Source organism: Brachyhypopomus gauderio, chromosome 15, assembly GCF_052324685.1.
Source record: "Brachyhypopomus gauderio isolate BG-103 chromosome 15, BGAUD_0.2, whole genome shotgun sequence".
Taxonomy (NCBI): Eukaryota; Metazoa; Chordata; class Actinopteri; order Gymnotiformes; family Hypopomidae; genus Brachyhypopomus; species Brachyhypopomus gauderio.
This window is the reverse complement of record NC_135225.1, coordinates 19,066,612-19,082,814: the sequence shown is the minus strand read 5'-3', so window position 1 is coordinate 19,082,814 and position 16,203 is coordinate 19,066,612. Positions and strand designations below refer to the sequence as shown.

Genomic DNA, 16,203 nt, shown 5'->3' with positions numbered 1-16,203 from the left:
TTGCACTGTACCTTAACATTGCAGCCAATATTTACAGACTAGCATGACCTAAAGCAGGGGTCGGCAACCTTTTTGACTCGGAGCCACAAAAGCAAAATAATTGGAAATTTATTTCAGTGACGATGACATGTCACTCAAGCGAACCGAAACTAAATACCGGACATTTGTGAAATTCCACCCGAACATTGTTTTAAGTCTCAAAAATAATATAAGTTAATTAAATACTCATTAATTCTATTCAAAAGCTGAGCCGCTTCAGAGGCATCAAAGAGCTGCATGCGGCTCCAGAGCTGCGGGTTGCCGACCCCTGACCTTAAAGGGATCATTTTAAGGTTAGAGAAAATAAATAAATAAATAAATCACTGTAATTCACATTACACCATCTGTCTAATTCTGGATTGAGAAGCAGCTTTACAATCGTATGAGCAAGCCAAGGCGACGGTGGCAAGGAAAAACTCCCTATGGTGGTGGGGCTTAGGAAGAAACCCAAAAGGGAACCCATCCTCCATTGGGCGGCCCGTTAGCACCGGGTGCGCAGGATGGTTCTACAGATAATGTTTAAGGTCCTTGTTCCCCGGCCAAGTAGTCACAGTCTCTTTGGTGTAGATGGTGAGCCTCAGGTAGGAGCATCAGCACGTCCTCTTGCATATAGTGTCATTAGCACACACACAGGATGTGGTAAATCTCTCTTATTATTTGAGTGTTTGGAGTTGATTTAAGTGCTTAAGCTAATATTACTGTCATTTAATTTCCCTCGCAAAAGTCCCAAAAACAAACACAAAAAGCAAGAAGAATGTTCAATATAACCCACAAGCACTTAGTGTTGTGCTGAAGTCCTCCCTGAGGCCGGTCTGCAAAACCACACCCACTCAAAGGGGGCGTCAGCTCTGGCTGGGCTGGCTGGGACTAGAAGGCTCAGGTGGTAGTGGGTTGTGACCTGCTCTCGGGCAGGTAGAGGATCATCTCTAGAGACACCAGCACATTGAATTCAAAGGCGATCAGCTCCATCCTGCTAATGTGGAAGCTCTCCTCCAGCTCCTGCAAAGAGCAGAGACAGTGAGGGGCGGAGTTAGTGAAGGACCTGGAGCGCTCATTCTGATTGGCTGAGCTTCATGGGAATTTGGAATTCAGTGAACAGAGCTCCAGAGCATGATTATACTTAGATATTATTGAAGCAATTTAACGCTTTAACATCTGTGTTATCTACCACGTTGGTGTGTGTACAGAAAAGGCTGTTTAATACACGTCATTAAAAATAACAGTTGCATTCCTGCAGACATCACATTCTTGACATTCAATAGATTCAAAATGCTATCTTGTATAGCTACAATACAATGCTACACACAGGGGCGTCGCCTGGGGTGGGCTTCCGGGGCTTCAGCCCCGAATGATTATCCCGTAGCCCCGAACCTTTTCGCTCAGCTGTATTATTAATGAGGAGGCCAGTGCTGCTGTGAGAATAGGAAATCTCTTAACGCCAATCACAGTGCCGCTTCAAGGATAAAGTTCCGCCTTTCAGGAGAAACAGCCAATCAGCTTGCTGGTTTTGCGGGCGCGGAGGAGAGCCCACCCCCACCCCCGTGGGGGAGCGCACATGCGCTCTAGCCATTTTTGGCAGCAGGTTGCAGGTAGCTGAGGGTGAATGAAAATGGATATACGGCGTTTTTTCAAGGAGAAAGGTAACGGTAGTGAACTATGTAAACTGTGATGGCATTGTGGAGAAAGGTAACGGTAGTGAACTATGTAAGCTGTGATGACATTGTGGAGAAAGGTAACTATGTAAACTGTGATGACATTTTGGAGAAAGGTAACGGTAGTGAACTATGTAAACTGTGATGACATTGTTTGTGGAGCTATCTGATAGCTGGTTAAAAACACACGTCTCCGAATCAAAACACAGATCAAACCCACTGTGTGCTTAATAAAATGCAGCTTGTCACTAGTCAGCTTCGGAATTAGTTAGCTAACCTAGTTAGTTAACCGACATAGATAGTTAACCTAGGTAGCTTAGGTAGTGAAGGTTTGTGGAAAAAAAAACTTATATAGCTAGTTATGTTATAGCTAGTTATAGTTATAGTTAGTATGTTCAACGTGCCCTGATGTACCTGATAAGCTAATAACTATTTCATTTTCAAATTGTGTTTAATAATTTAGGATTGTAGGACTGTAAGCTATAATGAATGAAATTCAATTTAGCTAACTAGTTAGCTAGAAGGTAGACGTTGTGGATAGCCAGAATTTAGTACAATACTTTATGATGGTAGTTTAAAGCAGTTTCTTAACCCTGGTCACTGCCCTAAAATTGTGTGTTTTCCACTGGAGCCAGCTGATCAGCTAATAAACAATCCTTTATTGAGTTTACACAGCACAGCATATCACAAAAAATAATTTACTTTTAATAGTTGAGGGTTAGGGTTTGTTAGAGTTTGTTCAAATCTCAAGTATTGTGGTGTAATTTATTTCCTAATACCACAGACAAGAAAGGGAGTACAGAAGAGGGAGAAAAGCAAAGTGACTTAGAACAACCTGAGGAATTTGAAGTGTTAGAGAGGACTAGAGAGGAGAACAGACAACAGGAGAGGAGAACAGACAACAGGAGAGGAGAACAGACAACAGGAGAGGAGAACAGACAACAGGAGAGGAGAACAGACAACAGGAGAGGAGAACAGACAACAGGAGAGCAGACAACAGGAGAGGAGAACAGACAACAGGAGAGGAAAGAGGAGAGAACTGGAGAGGAGAGGAGATGGGAGAAGACAATACAAGTGGTATGGAAAACAATGTCTAATAAACACATTATTAATAAAATACACATGTTTTTAGTATGAAGACTAGCAAAATAATGCCAGATGTAGTTTGTTTTAGCACAGTCTTTTGTATTTAAAATATTGTTTCCAGCTTTATTTTAAGCATACTTTCTTGAATTACTATTTAACAGGGTAGAAGAGAGGGTGGAGAGAGAGGAAATATGAAATGTGGAGAGACCTGAAATGAACTGATCAGGACTGGACTGATCTAAAGAAAGAACAGGTTAGGAGAAGAAAGACTGTGCAAAAACATACAGGATAGATAATAAGTAATTCTTAAAGAGTATTAATTGTGTAGACCCCTTAGCACTAATAATTATTAATGTTTCTTTCAATAATTTGTTTGTGTGTCATAAAAGGTAAAAGAACAATTTAGAAACAAGTGAATTGTTTACATTATTACACAGTTGCATGAAATCCATTGTTGACATACTGATTTGCATACTTTATTGAGGAATGGATTTACTAATGGAATATACCTGGTCCATGTCCTTTAGTACAAGCTCACTATCTTTAGGTCACCAACAGTCATTCTGCAGATTTTGTGCACCCTTTGTTAAAAAAAAAAAACTCCATATTATAGTGTTAAACATTATATATCAGGGTACGCATTGTAATATATATATATATTACTATATATATATATATATATATATATATATATATATATATATATATATATATAAAATTGGGCTGAGCCCCGGATCTTTACATACCCAGGCAACGCCCCTGGCTACACATTAACTACAATGTCCTGTTCAAACTCTTGAACAATGTCATGTTCAAGCTCCTCTTGATTACAACAGTAGTTCATCTCCTTACACACTGGCTCTTCCCTTAACATCCATAGCACATAATGATGTGCTTTCCTGTGTGATACTAATGTCATTCATTGCTGTGAACTGAATACATATACACACACATACACACACACACATTTATGTATGTATGTATTATGTAAGCATGTGTACTGATTCCTTCTCCTAGCAGGTTCCTCGTGCAGCTCTTTGATTGGTCCTTTCTGTCTGGTCTGCACTCACGTCCATCAGCTGTTTGTCCTCTTGTTTCTGCAGGTCGCTGTTGCTCTTGGTGGCCAGCAGGGGGCAGGCGGCGCCACCAGCTTGTGGTTGGCCTTGATCAGACGGCCTGCAACACAACCTCACAGGACTGAAATCTCTGGTTAACTCTAATTTTTGTGACTTAACTGGATGTGTAGGCTATTCTATATGAAGCACATATCTCTACATTCAACAAGGGTTATTTTAAGGGGAGTACGATTTTGGTGAGGCCAATACAGATAAGTCACAAAAAAAACAAAAAAAAACAAAACAGACATTTCAATCCTGTGAGGTAGTGACTATAACTTAGTTCATTGAGCACTTTAGTTTTGTCCTTAGTAGATATTTAGACATAACACTGCTTTAACTAGTGCTTTGTTTTGATAGTTTGACAACAGGCATGCCACTGTAAATAACTGGTTAATATTTACGGTGTGAGAAAGGGAAATTATGCCATCAAACAACTTGTTTTGTTTGATTCTCCTTATTACACGGTCAGGATTATATACAGATATACATGTCTCAGGATTATGTATAACTTGAGCATTATTTTAATGTCAGTGATAGCCTATCCATGTTCTGTATGCAAAATCTATTGTCATAAAATAAGCAAACGGGTCCAGGTTCCATTCTTGGGGTTCTTATGCCATGCACATTTTTTTTCCTCCATTTTAAAACACTTTTTTTACTCAGCCCCACCCACAATGATCTTAATTTGCTAAATAGGTCAATCAGGTTTTAGAAAAGGTAAAACACAACGTGTGATATAGGATCCCCAGGACTGGTATACGGAACCCCTGAATTAAACAAAGTCATTACTAATTTTGCTTACCCTCTTACAGATTGGATTTTCTGATTCATCTCCTGTTGTGCTGAGACACACATGCTGTTCACGTGTCGCAGACACTGCCCTATGCAACCGTATAGTGGCTTTGCTTTTTCAAACTGCACATTTTTCTCAGTGTGCCAGTTGTTCCCCCTGTGCACAGCTGTACTGAAACTGAACAGCGCTGGCACAAAACTTGGACAATCGTAAGTTTATAATAATCACACTAGATGAATGATCTAATTTAATGCACTTCTTCTTTCGGCTATTCTCTTTCAGGGGTCACCACAGCGGATCAAACTCCTCCATCTGGCCCTGTCCTGAGTGTCGTCCACTGATACACCAGCCACTCTCATATCCTCTACCACTGCATCCATAAACCTCCTTGCTCACCTGAGGCACTTCCTGATTCACAACCTCTACCTCTTCTAACCTTCTTTCCCTTTCATTCTCTTGATTCATCAGCTCCTCAAAATACTCCTTCCACCTTCCCAAGACACTCTCCTCACCAGACAACACATTTCCATCTTTATCCTTTATCATCCTAACCTGCTGCACATCCTGCCCATCATGGTTTCTCTGTCTGGCCAATCTGTACAAATCCTTTTCCCCTTCCTTAGTGTCCAACTTCTCATACAGCTTGCTATGTGCCTTCTCTTTAGCTTCTGCCACTGCTCTCTTTGCCTTGCGACACATCTCCTTGTACCTCTGTCTACTTTCTTCATCTCGCTGAAAATCCCAATTCTTTTTAGCCAACCGCTTTCCTCTCAAACTTTCCTGAACGTCCTCATTCCACCACCACAACTCCCTGTCTATCTTCCTCTGTCCTGAGGTCACACCAAGTACCTTCCTAGCCACATCCCTCACTGCATTTGAAGTCTCATCCCAGGTATCCAGAACACCACCACCATTACCCAGTACCTGCCTCACCTCATCCCTGAATTTTACACCACAGTCCTCATCCTTTAACTTCCACCACCTGATCTTAGGTTCCGCTCTCACTCTCTTCCTCTTCTTCACCTCCAAAACCATCCTACATATCACCATCCTATGCTGTTTAGCTACGCTCTCCCCAGGTAACACCTTGCTATCACTAACCTCTTTCAGGTTTCGTCTCCCACAGAGGATATAGTCGACCTGTGTGCATCGTCCACCACTCTTATATGTTACCCTGTGATATTCCTTTATCTTAAAGTAAGTGTTAACTACAGCCATCCTTTTAGCAAAATCTACCACCATCTGTCCTTCTGTATTCCTTTCATTAACACCATATCTACCCAACACCTCCTCATCACCACTGTTCCCTCCACCAACATGTCCATTTAAATCTGCTCCAATAACCACTCTCTCTTCTTTAGGAACCTGCAAAACAACTTCATCTGACTCTCTCCAGAATTCTTTTTTCTCCTCCACATCACAACCTACCTGAGGAGCATAAGTACTGATGACATTCATCATCACCCCATCAATCTCCAACTTTACACAGATCACCCTGTCACTTACTCGCTTTACCTCCACTACACTCTTACTAAATTCATCCTTCAGGATTACCCCTACTCCATTTCTCTTCCTGTCTACACCATGATAGAAGAGTTTGAAGCCACCACCAATGCTCCTGGCCTTGCTCCCCTTCCACATGGTCTCCTGTACACACAGTATATCTATCTTCCTCCTGTCCATCACATCAGCTAGCTCTCTCCCTTTACCTGTCATGTGAGGTTAGAGCCCACATTCAACGTACCAACTCTAACCTCCACCCTCCTGCTCTGCCTCCTCTCCTTCAGCTTCAGAACCCTCTTCCCCCCTCTCCTCCTCCTCCTCCTCCCAACAGTAGTCCAATTTCCGCTAATGCCCTGTTGGACAACAGCACCAGTGGTGGTCGTTGTTAACCCGGGCCTTGACCGATCCGGTATGGAATTTCTGTTTTTGATCCGCATCATTTGATTTGGCGCAGTTTTTACACCGGATGCCCTTCCTGACGCAACCCTCCCTATTTATCCGGGCTTGGGACCGGCACTAAAATACACTGGTGTGTGCACCCTAGTGGCTAGGTTATCTAATTTAATGCACTGCCTGAATTAAATTACAGCAACTTTTGTCCATATTATTAAGGTGTAAAGCCAGGAGCAATCAACAACATGGTGATCACAAAACCTGTGCCAAATGGAACATCTCAAGGTGGAGTTAGGTATGGTGCTTAATTACTTCTAATTAGACATGCAATTGTGCAGTTTAGCTGCTCTATCACAAATGTATAGTTACAATTAACTTTAATTTAAATATTACAATTTAATATTAAACTAGATGCTTATAGTTTGGGGTATTGTCTGTACTTGAATTTGTAGGAGTGGACTCTACAGGGGCATGGTGACCACTATAGGCATGGCATCCCACAAGCCAGCTGTGCAGTGTGCATTTGGTATGGTGCAGGAAGGCAGTGGTCTGTCATATCAGCAGCCTGTGTTACCATCACGACACATCACTCTCCACCCTGATGTGCCATCAACCCCACTTCTTCCTCTAAAAGACCACCACCTTGATGCACCCACCTGTGCTTTTGTGTGCACTGAACAGGAACTCTTTCACCTGAAGTCTTTGGAGGTGTCACTTGATATGGCTCACAGAATTGAGATGTCAACTCTGGCACAAGCCTAGAGTAACAGCGTGACGTGTTCGTGAGGTGTGCCATGTCAGAGGGCATAGCTCTGCAGAGTCCCTTGCTGAACGCATCATCAGAGGTACCAGACGGACGGCTGAAATGAAGAGAGGTCAAGAGATGGAGTCCGGAGCAGCATCTGAGTATTGCAGGATACTCAATGTAAATCACACACCATGTGGCCTCATCATCCACCCAGATGCTCCCTGGCTTGGTGCAGCCCCTGATGGTGTCGTATTTGACCCCACTGAATACCCCCAGTTTGGCTTGGTCGAGATTAAATGCCCTAATGTGAAGAATTACATTGACTGTAAGTATCTGTATATGGAGTACGGATGTTCAAAACTAAAAAAGACATGCGTATTACTGGCAGATTCAAATGTCAGTTACTAATCAGCGGGCTTCACTGGTGTGATTTTGTGGTGTGGGCTAAAGAGGATTTTTTTTGTGGAGCTGGTTTATATGGATGCAGATGTACAGAGACAAATTCGTGAGAAGACAGATTTATTTTACTTCTACACATATATGACAAAATATCTGTCATTGAAATGTTAACATGTTCTATACAGAATCTTTTTTAAATCATATGTTCACTTATTTAACAATATTTGTGCTTTTCTTAAACAACACATTGTTTTTAATGTAAAGAACCTGGAAATATGTTTATGAAAAAATATTTAAAGTTACAAATTTAAATGTTACAAATTATTCATATGTAATTAATTATTGTTTGATTAATAAAAATAAGAGCTTTATTTTAACCCATGACTTAACTAGTGCTTTGTTTTGATAGTTTGACAACAGGCATGCCACTGTAAATAACTGGTTAATGTTTACTGTGTGAGAAAGGGAAATTATGCCATCAAACAACTTGTTTTGTTTGATTCTCCTTATTACACGTTCTACGCGTACACTAAGACGGGCTATGGATTGTGTTTCAGATACCTGGTATGCAGGCATCTGACTTTGCTTTAACAAAAATGGTGGGCAGTAGACTTTGCACTTAACACAATCAGTAATTAGGAAGCCCTTGCCAACCATCACTGCCATTTCTTCTGTGAGCAACTTGGCCAATCCTGACTGTTTGAATAACTCTTTGTCACATCCAGCAGCTACAGCACTCTCTACAGCTCAAAACCATGGACATGGAGGTTATACACACACACACACACACACACACACACACACAGACACGTACACGCACGTACACACACACACGCACACACACAGTTAAAAAGGTAAAAATACTCCATATTCTCAGTGTATTTCTTTTTTGCTGGAGATATGCACATGTATAAAAAACATTCACAAATGTATATACACAGCATGCATACACGCACACACCTTCAGCTGGTTCTCCCTCCTCAGTGCACTGTTAAGAGCCTGTGTTTTCTGAGCTAGCTCCTTCTTCAGTAGTACTGTGGCCTTAATACTGACTGGGGGAGAATTCACCTCACTGTTCCGCCGTGATATTTGAGCTAGATATATATATATACACACACACACGATTATGCTATCTATTAAATTATTACATGCTACAGATTTTTTAAACCGCTCCAGCACCTGAGTGGGCAGAGCCTCTGACACCTTTAACTGAGCCACTGGCCCGCCTCTCTCCTGGACCTGTGTGCAACAACGATCCTTCTGCTCACGTGGTCAGATTTCGGTGTAACACCGGCAAACATGAGTGGAGACGTGCTCACATGCTGCACGGCACACCAGATAGCACTGGGCACAGAGGGTCGTGTTGTACTTTGCATCGACTGCGATGTTAAAAAAAGAGAGAGAGAGAGAGAGAGAGAGAGAAAGAGAGATCATAATACACCTGCACTCCACTCACTGCACTGGTTACCTGTCAGCTTTAGAATAGATTTTAAAGTTCTAGTCATGGTTTTTAAATGTCTTCATGGTCTTGCTCCTCTTTACCTCAGTGAAATGATGGTTAGATATGTTCCAGTCAGGTCTCTCAGGTCTTCAAACAGTAATCTACTGGTGATTCCTAAAAGCCGATTTCTTTAGGCCTAGTGAGTGACACTAACTCATTTACTGCCTCACCAGATTCACAGGCTCAAAGTGTGAGTCTTCATCATCATAGATGTCCTCTTGTTGTTGTTCTTCTTCTTCAAAGTCTTTTTCACGCAGAGAAAGCCTGGAAACACAAACCCACACACAGAAAGCTCAGAAGGTGTAAACCTCCATAAGCTTCCACATTCCTTCTGTATTTAACAGAGTTGTGACTTTACTGCCAAATTAAGTCCTCAGACATCAGCAATTTCTACACACACACACACGCGCGCCCACATACACCCAGGATTCTAAGGGGTCTCAAGATTCTCCGAAGTTCACCAGGGGAGTAACACTGCAGTCGGGGCCTACAATATCAGTATCATCATTAGGGATTTGGACCCATAGTATTGTTAACCTTGTAAATCCTGTAAAGCGCTTTGTGACAACATGTGTTGTGAAAAGCGCTATACAAATATATTTGATTTGATGATACCAGGTCACGTCCACCTGAACCAATCACCACCAACACTACTTTGCAGTCACTGTGAAGCATTGCCTACATTTCCCTGTTTGCATGCTAAGCTGTTCCTATCGTTTACTCTCGAGTTACTCAAGAACTGCAGAATATGTGATCTGCTGTCTGCCGTCTCACCTGCTACCACAACCACTTCTACCCCTTCCAAGTCTCATGGAGGGATGAGTTCCCCTCTACACCTCGCCACAATTATTTTAAATAAAATACACACTGGCTATACTGAAGTTCACCTCTGACCACATGACTTCGCAGTATTAAAGCAGTATTATGTCTAAATATCTACTAAGGACAAAACTAAAGTGCTCAATGAACTAAGTTATAGTCACTACCTCACAGGATTGAAATGTCTGTTTTTTTTTTTTTTTGTGACTTATCTGTATTGGCCTCACCAAAATCATACTCCCCTTAAAATAACCCTTGTTGAATGTAGAGATATGTGCTTCATATAGAATAGCCTACACATCCAGTTAAGTCACAAAAATTAGAGTTAACCAGACATTTCAGTCCTGTGAGGTTGTGTTGCAGGCCGTCTGATCAAGGCCAACCACAAGCTGGTGGCGCCGCCTGCCCCCTGCTGGCCACCAAGAGCAACAGCGACCTGCAGAAACAAGAGGACAAACAGCTGATGGACGTGAGTGCAGACCAGACAGAAAGGACCAATCAAAGAGCTGCACGAGGAACCTGCTAGGAGAAGGAATCAGTACACATGCTTACATAATACATACATACATAAATGTGTGTGTGTGTGTGTGTGTGTGTGTGTGTGTGTGTGTGTGTGTGTGTGTATTCAGTTCACAGCAATGAATGACATTAGTATCACACAGGAAAGCACATCATTATGTGCTATGGATGTTAAGGGAAGAGCCAGTGTGTAAGGAGATGAACTACTGTTGTAATCAAGAGGAGCTTGAACATGACATTGTAGTTAATGTGTAGCATTGTATTGTAGCTATACAAGATAGCATTTTGAGTCTATTGAATGTCAAGAATGTGATGTCTGCAGGAATGCAACTGTTATTTTTAATGACGTGTATTAAACAGCCTTTTCTGTAAGGTTGCTTTTACCAGCCCCACAATAACCATTGATTTGAGTCACTTCAAGTTCACTACAATATCATAATCATTTAGTTTCATTTTATTCCTGCACAGAGTACACACACCAACGTGCTAGATATTATCTGTAGAACCTGTAGAACCATCCTACGCAGCCGGTGCTAACGGGCCGCCCAATGGAGGATGGGTTCCCTTTTGAGTCTTGGTCCTCCAAAGGTTTCTTCCTAATCCCCACCACCATAGGGAGTTTTTCCTTGCCACTGTCGCCTTGGCTTGCTCATTAGGGATCTGGACCCATACGATTGTAAAGCTGCTTTGTGACATGTGTTGTGAAAGCTATATAAATAAATTTGACTTTGACTATACAACAAAAATAACTTCTATGTTTAATTTACAGTAGAACTATAATCCACACACTTCTTTGAATGTGTTTTAGGCACACTGAAACAGCATATATAATTTACTATAGCTATAAATTATTATACATCTAAGCATTCCTGCTTTTAACCTAGTAATGGTGATTATGTGTATAATTTTATGTAATGTATGATTTTTTTTAAAATAGTTTGTCACTTGTACTACATCACTGTCCCACTAGTGGGCAGTATTTGACAGTGAGCTGTGTTGAAACCAGAGACCGTATATTATGTCTCAGAGGGCCTAAAATATTCTTAAAACATAAATATATATAATATAATTTATCCAAATTTATTTTATCTACTTACAGTTTGACAATCAACATCTAAATAATTACAAAAATATAAGCAAATAAATTATTCAACCGTGTCTATTCAATCTGTGTTGGAAGGTGAGGGGTTAAGTGGTAGCCTGTGAGCCTGTGTCTCCCCCTATCAGGACTGTGATGCCCGCTGTCCGTTTACAGAGGGCCTGGCAGTTATAATGGCCTATGTGCACGCTGTTAAGTGATGTAATTTCCGCTAAAAGGTTAGGCTGGTTGTTGACATCTGGTAGCCATTGAAATCGTACACTGTGCTAGCTATTCACCTCACCAGTCTTGTAACGAGCATATTTACCGTTATTTACTTGGAGTATGGGAAAGAACAGAGCGTCCACCCAACACTGATCAAACAGAGATGCAGACTGACCATGATGATGATGACCCCTTACCGTGTCATGTACATGACTACTGCGTCAGTAATGAGCCTGCTGCGCTTGATCTCTCCCTCAATGAAAATGAAGAGCTACGCGAGGAGATATCAAGGCTCCGAAAACAAATCGAAGACTTAACTGTCAGCAAGTTCTGATTGGAGCGGTTTTCTGACTCTGATGACGACATACGATTCTTTACCAGGGAAATAAAAAATATGGCAAGACACAGTATACGGATGGGCCTTCTCTGGTGTCTGAAATACATTGTGAATGAATTAGCCATTATATAACTTTATATATAACTTTTATATTCCACAGATTTGCAAGCCATGCCCACCTGATGGGCTTTTGGAAGCAAACAGAGCCAGCCACCCACAACATCATACGGGTTACAAGAGCATGGACTGTTGAGAAGACTGATCAGGTCCCTCACTCTGCCAGTGCAACGGTAAATGTTTTCGTGTTGTCCATACAAAGCATGTTATGTCATCATTTTCAAATTAATCTTTACATCAAAAGAAGTTTTGATAGTCATAATGTAATATGACAATAGGATAATGTATTTTTTTCCCCAGGTTCTTCAACCAATTGATGAGTTTTTTCTCTTCATGAACTACCTGTCATTGGGACTGATGCAAAAGGATTTGGCCCACAGATTTAGAATACATCGGTCAACTGTTAGTCGTATTATTAACACCTGGGCCAACTTCCTTTATACTGTATTGGGAGCCGTTTCTATTTGGTTAGATGTGGACACTGTGAAAACTCACCTCCCAGATGTGTTTCAGGACTACGCTGACACTCAAATAATTTTAGATTGCACAGAACTGAGATGTCAAACTCCAAATTCCCTTCTCCTCCAGAGTGAAGTGTTTTCCACTTATAAATCACACTGTACATTCAAAGGGTTGATTGGGATAGCCCCTCATGGCGCAGTGACCTTTGTGTCTTCTCTTTATCAAGGTGCTATCAGTGATAAAGAGATCTTAAAGCAGTCTGGCATTGTGGCCCTCCTTGACCCATCTATGGCCATCATGGTGGACTAGCTAGCAGGTTTCCTTGTTGAAGACTGCGTTCCATGCAAAGTCCACATACCCACGTTTCTGTCAAAGAGAGCTCAACTGTCTAGGTCAGAGATCAGAACGTCACAGTCCATTGCAAGACTGAGAGTCCATGTTGAGCGTGTGATTCGCAGAGACAAAGAACATAAAATATTCAGCACAGTGATCCCCCTTTCAATCACAGGAAGCATAAACCAAATTTTTACTGTTGCCTGTCTTTTGGTGAATTATCAAAATGGCCCCTTGGTAAAAGCCTGGGCAAACAATGGCTAATCTCAATCCAGAATTAGACAGATGATGTAATGTGAATTACGGTGATTTATTTATTTTTTTTTTTCTCTAACCTTAAAATGATCCCTTTAAGGTCAGGGGTCGGCAACCCGCGGCTCTGGAGCCGCATGCAGCTCTTTGATGCGTCTGATGCGGCTCAGCTTTTGAATAGAATTAATGAGTATTTAATTAACGTATATTATTTTTGAGACTTAAAAAAATGTTCGGGTGGAATTTCACAAATGTCCGGTATTTAGTTTCGGTTCGCTTGAGTGACATGTCATCGTCACTGAAATAAATTTCCAATTATTTTGCTTTTGTGGCTCCGAGTCAAAAAGGTTGCCGACCCCTGCTTTAGGTCATGCTAGTCTGTAAATATTGGCTGCAATGTTAAGGTACAGTGCAATATGATTAATTGTATAAAATGCTTTCACTTTTATATGTAAAATTGACACAACACAATACAACATTATATATTTCTTAACTTTTACTGTATTTGTAAAAAATGAAATTAATACAATAGTAATACAATTGACAGAATAAATTGAAATTGTTTTAATTGTTCATGACTTCATGTCTTCATTATGATTTTCTATTGCTTGGGCATAGAGAAGTATTTTGGCATGTAAGTGTTAAAGAAAAACATGTCACACCTCCTTTTCACCTCTTCTAATACACTGCTATCTCTGTAAACTCGCTGCACAAAGATATCATCATAGGCACAGATAACTAAATCACACCACTGCATACCAGTAATCAATAACTGGCCCTGAATTTGCCAATAATAACAATGGCTCTCCTTCATTTTGTGTAGGCCTTGTGCCACTTTGAGGAATTTGCAGTCTACATAGCTTTGTGTATTTGGGCACTTAATTTCAACAAGCCCAAATGATGGACGCTCAAGTGGATCATATACAAGTCAATCAGGTGATGCACCCAGCCAAGATGCATCTGGATGAATCACTAGCCCACACTTGGTCAAGTTCAAGTTTTTCAGAACTGCATAGTCCTTTAAGGCCCCTGTTTCCATTTCAAGTCCCCTCTTCATGTGTGCTGTTTGTCGTGTCCCTCAGATTATCTTTTCTGCCAGGCTTTCTGCAGCACCTGGACCTCTAACGTAGATCACCTTTCTGAAATGTGAGGCAGTCACTCTTTCTCTCCTAAGTGAATGCCACTCAGGTGTAGCACTTTGGGATCTTGTTGCCTCCTCAATAAGGTGTGACTGTGACAAGGTCACAGAAAGTGAGCTTAGGTGTAGCTGTTCTTGGTGTGTTGGCACAAATGAATATTCAGGTGGGCTTAGATGGTAACATTCTAGTGGCAGACTCGGGAATGGGGGTGCATACTCATGTATGACAACACTGTCAGATGGAGGTGGTGGTTGTTGATAGGACAGTACACTGCCAACTTGTACCTTCCCAAAGATGGAGTCCACAAGTGGCTTGTCAGGCGAGATGTTCATTGTGCAGATGATTGGAAGAGAATCTGCTTTCATTCCAGCGTAGACTGGTCCAGGATTGAGGGTGGCCGGGTGTGGGAGCTCACCGCTGTAGCCCTTGAAAAGTGTACTTCTGAAATAAAAGAAGAGTGAATAACATTTATTTTTACACACTGTAATCTGTTCACCAGCACAACTGATTGTGAATCACATATCACATGTCATCTGAAGTACAACGAGGCTAAATTAAATTTTGAAGAGAACAGGGTCTTATCAGATGATCAAAAGCATTTATTTTTTTACCACACACTGTAATCTGCCTATTAAATTTGGTACTACATACCTAACTCCACTGGCTGTAGTAGCACCTGGTTTTGGCTTTAGGACAACCATGGCATCCACGTGTCCAGGCTTCACCCCCTATTAATTTAAAAGATGGTGTTAGTAAAGTGACTGTGATACATTAACTAACATTAAATAATGAAATAAGACAAACCATTGTTGGTGGTTTATGCCACTTCTGTTCTGTCTGTGTGCATGAAAGGACAGGAGGGACGACAGACATGCCAGATTCAGAATAATGAGCAGTCTGGAAAAGCAATGCAACCAGCAACACAAGAGCAGTTGCTGTTAATGAGCACAACTGGCATTGAATCACGTAATGTCATCTGAAATACACAAGAGGCAAAATTTAATATCTTGAAAAGAAGACTTCAGCAATGTCAATAGGCGCAATATCTGTCCCATCATGTTGTTAGTGGTGAATGTCACTTGTCTATTGTCTCATGTAACGTTTGTGCTGTTTTGCATCACTCTTAAAACACTTGGCTATACTTTCTTTCTATTCTACAGTGTTGTGCATGGTTCAATCTACTAGTTCACTGAGCAACTATAAACTAAATATATTTTAGATTGAAACTTCGTTTTCACTCCAGATGAAATGCTTACACATAGGAGTGAAACAGGCCTACTTATATTTATATTATTTTGTTGTTTCCACCACCTACAACAGAACAGGTTTTACTTCAACTGCTTCTTGAAGAGTGTTATCAGAATATGTTAATATGTGTAAGTGTTGAAGCCACATGTTAATAAAGAAGTTAAGATGAAAGATTTGAAAGACAGATTGACAGATTTTAGAAAATGCAGTTTGAAGAATAGCTGAGGTGGACTATATTCTGCTTTTGAGTCATAGAGGTAGATAACAATAGCTCGAACTGTAAAATAAACTCCCATTTGTTTACTATAGGCAAAATAGACTGCTAATGATTCCCACTCAGCTACTCTGCATTTGGCTACCATTGTAAGCTTTAAAAACCAATGCCTATGGTTATCACAGCTTACGTGAAGTAAGAGCAAGGATAAAAGATTGAACTTGTGTT

General features: G+C 41.0%; 1 protein-coding gene and 3 long non-coding RNA genes across 8 annotated transcripts in view; 3 read left to right on the top strand and 1 right to left on the bottom strand.

Annotated features, from left to right (window-relative positions):
• Positions 1-16,203, top strand: part of LOC143475947 (uncharacterized) — a 71,575-nt gene that overhangs the window by 34,330 nt on the left and 21,042 nt on the right. The window lies entirely within an intron of this gene.
• LOC143477039 (uncharacterized) lies at positions 1,340-3,044 on the top strand. Its single transcript, XR_013121452.1, has 2 exons — positions 1,340-1,679; positions 2,476-3,044. It is a non-coding gene; the product is annotated as an uncharacterized LOC143477039 (long non-coding RNA).
• On the top strand, positions 3,745-8,075 carry LOC143477033 (uncharacterized). Of its 4 annotated transcripts, none has more exons than XR_013121447.1 (4): positions 3,745-5,580; positions 5,799-5,885; positions 6,050-6,879; positions 7,037-8,075. It is a non-coding gene; the product is annotated as an uncharacterized LOC143477033 (long non-coding RNA). The 4 variants fall into 4 exon arrangements; XR_013121448.1 differs by having other exon boundaries at positions 3,745-5,885; positions 6,050-6,720; positions 6,804-6,879; positions 7,037-8,073; XR_013121449.1 differs by having other exon boundaries at positions 3,745-5,885; positions 6,050-6,129; positions 6,482-6,879; positions 7,037-8,071.
• LOC143477136 (uncharacterized) overlaps positions 13,829-16,203 on the bottom strand; it is a 3,395-nt gene continuing 1,020 nt past the window's right edge. The window contains exons 2-4 of one of the 2 annotated variants that reach the window (XR_013121488.1): positions 15,318-15,489; positions 15,165-15,241; positions 13,829-14,954 (exon numbers count right to left, since the gene is read on the bottom strand). This is a non-coding gene — a long non-coding RNA (uncharacterized LOC143477136). Of the gene's footprint in view, positions 14,955-15,164; positions 15,242-15,317 lie in introns of both variants that reach the window. The other variant, XR_013121487.1, reaches the window with a different exon arrangement.